Here is a 6,341-nt window from a genome sequence, read left to right as displayed (position 1 = left end):
TTGTCTTTTTTTTTCGTATGAGTGTATTGCCTGCATGTATGTAAGTACACCTGTGTCATGCAGTGCTGGTGGAGGTCAGAAGAGGGCATCAGAAGCCCTGAAATTGAAGTTGCAGATGATTGTTAGCTGCCATGAGAGCGCTAGGAATCAAAGTTGGGTCCTCTGCAAGAGCAGCCAGTGCTCTTAACCACTGAGCCATCTCTCCAGTCCTAATTACCTTTTCTTAAGGTCTACTGAGTCAAATCTGCATTCCCAACCAGCTCCTGTGTGTGCTTCTCTTTCATGGAGTCTAGTGAACCTACCCAGTGTCACAACACTAAAAAAAAACTGATTCTCCCTCTCCAGCAGCTATCAGTGGCCAATAGATCCTCAGATGGGTCTGGGGTTTCTTGCCCGTCTCCTCCATCCATGCTGGGTTTTTGTCTGGCTTGTGTTTGCACAGGTCTTGTGCATATGGTCATAAGCTCTGTGAGTTCATATGTGCATCTACCCTGTGGTGTCCAGACAATGTGGTTTCCTCGTATTCATGTACCACATCTACCATTTTTCTGACCACTCTTCCACAGTGATCCCTGTGACTTTGGAGGAAAAAGTGTGATATTGGTGTCTAATTTAGGGCTGGGCACTCCACAGTATCTTATTTGCCACACACTGACCTGTCATGGGCTTTGTGTTAATCATCAGCTTCTGCAAAAAGAAGCTTCTCTGCTGAAAGTTGAAAGATGCACTAATCTGTGGGTATAAAAAAGTCATTAGGAGATAAACTTTTGTATATACATCAGGTTATTCTATATTTTATACAAAATTCTATTTTGTAATTTTTTATTATTTTAATATTTTTATTGATTCTTAAAGAATGATACAATATATTTTGTTCACGTTCAGGCTCAATCTCCCATCTAAGTCCCCACTTTACTATAACCCCCCCCACCTGAGATCCTCTACTATTATTTGTCTTTTTTTTTCGTATGAGTGTATTGCCTGCATGTATGTAAGTACACCTGTGTCATGCAGTGCTGGTGGAGGTCAGAAGAGGGCATCAGAAGCCCTGAAATTGAAGTTGCAGATGATTGTTAGCTGCCATGAGAGCGCTAGGAATCAAAGTTGGGTCCTCTGCAAGAGCAGCCAGTGCTCTTAACCACTGAGCCATCTCTCCAGTCCTAATTACCTTTTCTTAAGGTCTACTGAGTCAAATCTGCATTCCCAACAAGCTCCTATGTATGCTTCTCTTTCATGGAGTCTAGTGAACCTACCCAGTGTCACAACACTAAAAAAAACCTGATTCTCCCTCTCCAGCAGCTATCAGTGGCCAATAGATCCTCAGGTGGGTCTGGGGTTTCTTGCTCGTCTCCTCCATCCATGCTGGGTTTTTGTCTGGCTTGTGTTTGCACAGGTCTTGTGCATATGGTCATAAGCTCTGTGAGTTCGTATGTGCATCTACCCTGTTGTGTCCAGACAATGTGGTTTCCTCGTATTCATGTAACACATCTACCATTTTTCTGACCCCTCTTCCACAATGATCCCTGTGCCTTTGGAGGAAAAAGTGTGATATGGGTGTCCCAATTAGGGCTGGGCACTCCACAGTATCTTATTTGCCACAAACTGACCTGTCATGGGAGTACTAGGTTCTCCCCTATGGCCTGTGACCTGTCTATTCAAAGGTTCTTAACTCTGATAACAGAATCAGGTATGGAGTCTATGTTGTAAGGAAGAAGGTGATTATTTACTCCCATAACATTTGGACCACATTCCACCAGGGAATATCATGTGAGGCCAGTTGTTACTGTATCTCACAGGGCTCACATCTCTGTAAGGTTGATGATTACCTTTCTCTGTTAGTTACACACATAGCACCTTTTAGTCCTATGTAAGCTAGCCAGCAGAGATGAAGCTTCTAGGTCATCATCAGCTTGAGTTCTCCTTGCTTGTTCTACAGCTCATGTATGTAGTGTCTACAGAAATAGGGTCTTATTCTCTAGTTCTGTCAGGTAACCAAGAAAAACAATAGCCATTATTACTGGGGTTCTATGGGAACTTCCTGGTCAACAAATCCAAAAGAGGGAGCTCACTCCTGACACTAGCTTTTAATTTACTAGGCCATGGTACCTTGCAGTGCCACTGAACCCCTGTTACGGGGTAACTGCATTTAAACCCCCTTTATGTTGTCTATGCATATATTGTAAGAAACATCTATAATACTAGATTTCCATGGGACTTTTTTAAAGGTCTTCGGTGTTATTTGTCGCTCACATTGCTCCCTTTTCTGCCCTACACTTCCATCCCCACCCCATTCAAACATTCCCATCCCAATATTCACCTTTCCCCATATATATCACTACACCCTATCTCCATTCACATGAACCACTATCCATTGTCCCTTATTAGTTTCCTGACCTTTAAGGAATTTCCAACTGAAAACATCTGTCTAAAGATTCAAAACTATCAGGGGCTGGAGAAACGGCCCAGAGATTAAGAACACTGGTTGTTCTTGCAGAAGACCCAGGTTCAAATTCCAGCATTATATGAAATTGTGCATTTCATATGATAGATCTTAATCAAATTTAGTCTCCCCTCCCCCAACTGCACCCTTCTTACCCCCCAACAAATTGCGTGCATTCCACCATATATGGTAAGGCCTAGTTAGTCAAGCATTTATACCCAGATTTCCCAGTACACGTTTATCCTCTGGAGTCTAGTCAGCCTATATAGAGTCACTCCCTTAAAGATTGACTCTCTCTCACCCGGCAATAATCAGATGTCAATAGTTCCTTAGCTGGAGTTGGGGATGACTGCCAATTTCTCCCATTCTATGCATGGTTTTTTCAGATTGAGCCAACATGGATCTTGGGCATGTTGTCACAACTTTGCAAGTCCATATGAGCAAGTTCCCAGAATCCTGACAGTCTCTGCTTGCTTATGTTCATGCACCAACTCTGACTCTTACAGTCTTTACACCCTTTCTTCCCCAATGGTCTCCTAATCAGGGATGCACACTCTGCAGTCTCTTATTCTTGCACCTTGGTCAGTTTGTGGCCTTCTGTGTGCACTGAACTCTGTTGTGTGGGGAAGCTTCACTGGCAAGAGTTCAGAGATATATCAGTATGATCTCTATCCCTTCTTCCACTCTGTTCCATGAGCCTTAGGTGTAGAGCTTCCACTGTAGATGTGTCACTTAGGGCTGAGCATCTCTCAGTCATGTGTTCTCTGTGTGTGACACGTAATGGAACTCCATAATACCCTACATCTGTTGCAAAAAGAAGCTTCACTGATGAGTGGTATACAGTATACTTGCCTGTAAATAGAAGAATCAACATTTAGCATACTGTAGGAAATTTCATTTGTCTAGAGATATGGTTTTCTCTAGGATCTATGACCACTCCAGTCATGTGTATTTAGCTATATTTATGGTGCCACCCATGAGATCCTTCCCATTGAGAATATACAAAGAACCCAAGGAAAAAAAAAAAGAAAATAAACAACTCATTTAAAAAGGATGGGCTAAGGACCTGAACAGAGAGTTCTCAAAGAAATAAAAATGACTAGAACAAATTAAAAAGTGTTCAACATTCTTCGTAATTAGAGAAATACATATCAAAACCACTTTATGATTCTATCTTATTCCAGCTGACTGACTAAGATCAAGAGAACAAAAATCACCAAAAGCCGGCAAGGATATGGATAAAGAGGAACATGCATTCACTGCTGGTGGGAATGCAAACTCATGAGACCACTATGGAAAGCAGTATGGAGAATTCTTATAAAAACTATAAGTGAATCTACCATATAATCCAGTTATACCACTCCTTGGCATATATCCAAATGATTCATTCTACTATAGAGATATCTGTATATCCGTGTTGGTCGCTGCTCTTTTCTCATAGCTAAGGAATGGAAACAACCTAAATGTCCCTTAACTGATGAACAGATGGCGAAAATGCAGTAAATTTACACAATGGAGTTCTACTCAGCAGTAAAGAAAGACAAAATCATGGAATTTGTAGACAAATGGATGGAGCTAGAAACTGTTATACTAAGTGAAATAACAGACTCAGAAAAGGAAGCAAAATATGCTTACCCTCATTTGTGGATCTTAACATCAAACCCATACATGTGAGTATATATCCTCATGTAACAGCAGGAACCAGGAAAATGGAATGGAAGCATAGACATAAAAGGAAAGGAAGACGACAAGAGAGGAGGGTAGTGGGAAACAGATGGAACCAAGGAGGAAATGGGGGAAATGGGGTATTCTCCTGGGAAAGGAGGAAGGAAGGACATACAAGGAACCATGGGAAGAAGTAACTCCAGAGGGGGCATAATAGGAGACAGGTATTATCAAGGAAAAAATTGGGGGAAATGGAGGTACTTAAACTGGGAGGGAAGAGGGAGGCAAGACAGGGAGAGAGAGAGAAAGAGAGAGAGAGAGAGAGAGAGAGAGAGAGAGAGAATAAATAAACCTTGGTGGCATAAAAAGCCAGAGGGAAATGTATTAACTCAAAAGCCTCATTAAAAATATGCATACAATATCTGAACATGAGTGTATGTGCATACCTAAAGGCTTTATAACAAGGAACATAGTGGCAGACAGGAGAAACCTCCCTTTGAGTTTTTGGTCAGGCTAGTCCAAAAGACTCCCAAAATGGCTAAAGCTATTGCCACAGCCTTTGATGACCTCCCAGAAGTGCACGGTAAGACCCTGTTGACATACTTCAGAGACACAGGGCTTAGAGCAATGGAGCTGGAACTGACCTGGAAGCCTCCTCCTGGAAGACTAGCTCTCATAGTTCTAGAGGATATTATACAAGCTGCTAAGGGAGAAAATCAATCAGTGGTCCAACACAGTTGTAAAACCTAACAACCACACGAAATGGGAGAGCAAATCTTCCAGTGGTTAGATGTATTTTTAGCTTTTTGAGGAACCTCCACATGGATTTCTGTAATGGATGCCAGTTTGCACGCCCACCAGGGGTGAATAAATGTCCTCCCTCCCCACACCCTTGCCAGCATTTGTCTTCACTTGTTTCTTGGGTCTTAGCCTTTCTGAATACGGTAAGATGAACTCTCAAAGCAGTTTTAATGTATATTTCCTTTATTAGTATACATATTGAACATTTTGAAAATATTAATTAGCCCTTTGTGTTTCATCATTTGAGACCTGTCTAGTTCCTTGCACCAATTCCTTAAAAAACTTTATTTATTGTTTTTAGTTTTGTGTGTGAATGTTTTACATGCATGTGTGTCTATGTACTCATACCATCCAATGCCCATGGAAGCCAGAAGAGGACATGAGATCCCCAGGAACTGGAATTACACTTTGTAGCCACCACATAGGCACTAGAAATGGAGCCAGGGTTCTCAGAATAGCAGCCAGTGCTCTGAACAGCTGAGCCATCTCTCTAGCCATCCTTACCCCAAATTTTAATTGATTACTTTTTTGTTGTTGTTGTTGTTTAGGTTTTTGTTTAGTTCTTTGTGGATTCTAGATCCTAACCCACTGTCAGATGTATAGATGACAGAGATTTTTCCCATTGTGTATGTTGCCTGTTCACTAGAATGATGATGTGCTTTTCCATACAGAAGCTTTTTAGGTTTGTGAGGGAAGGGTTAGGTTGTGTTTTTTATTTTATTTGTTATATAAATATTTTTATTGAGCTTTTGCAATTTCATACAACAGTTCTTAATCATATTTAGACCCCCCTTCCCCCATCCATACCTCTCTTATCCCCCCACTGGACCTCATGTATTTCACCATACATGTTAAGTCCTATCTATTCAGGCATTTGTACCCAAATGTCCTTCAGTGCGAATTCATCCACTGGAGTCTAGTCAGGCCATAAAGAGATAGTGTTTAAGTCATACTCTCCCTCACCCAGCAGCAATCAGTCTCCAATAGTTCTCAGTCTAGTACTGACCCATAACCTATATCTCTCCTCCCCTTTGGGCCCTTGTTTAATTGAGTTGACATGGGTCCTGTGCTCAATACCACCATTGCCACAAGTTCACATGTGCAAGTTTCCAGTGGCCTGAAAGCTTCTGCTTCCCTGTGTTCATGAAACAGCCCTGGCTCTTACAATCTTTCCTCTCCCTTTTCCACAATGGTTCCTGAGCTGTGAGTGCATGAGGTTCCATATAAGAGTCTTATCCTACACTGTAAAGTCCCTTAGTCATTAAAACTTGGCCATTTGTGGCCTTCTGTGTGCATCACACTTTTATTTTTTGAGAATTTCATGCATAAAAACTGTATTGGAACCATTTTACTCCCTCCGTCTTCCCGCTCCAATACTTCCTATGTCCCTCTCTACTTTATGGCCTCCACTTATGGCCTTTATGACCTCCATTTA

Source organism: Nannospalax galili, unplaced genomic scaffold (assembly GCF_000622305.1).
Source record: "Nannospalax galili isolate Female #2095 unplaced genomic scaffold, S.galili_v1.0 scaffold650, whole genome shotgun sequence".
Lineage (NCBI taxonomy): Eukaryota > Metazoa > Chordata > Mammalia > Rodentia > Spalacidae > Nannospalax > Nannospalax galili.
The sequence above is the reverse complement of the archived record's forward strand: the minus strand, read 5'-3'. Positions refer to the sequence as shown.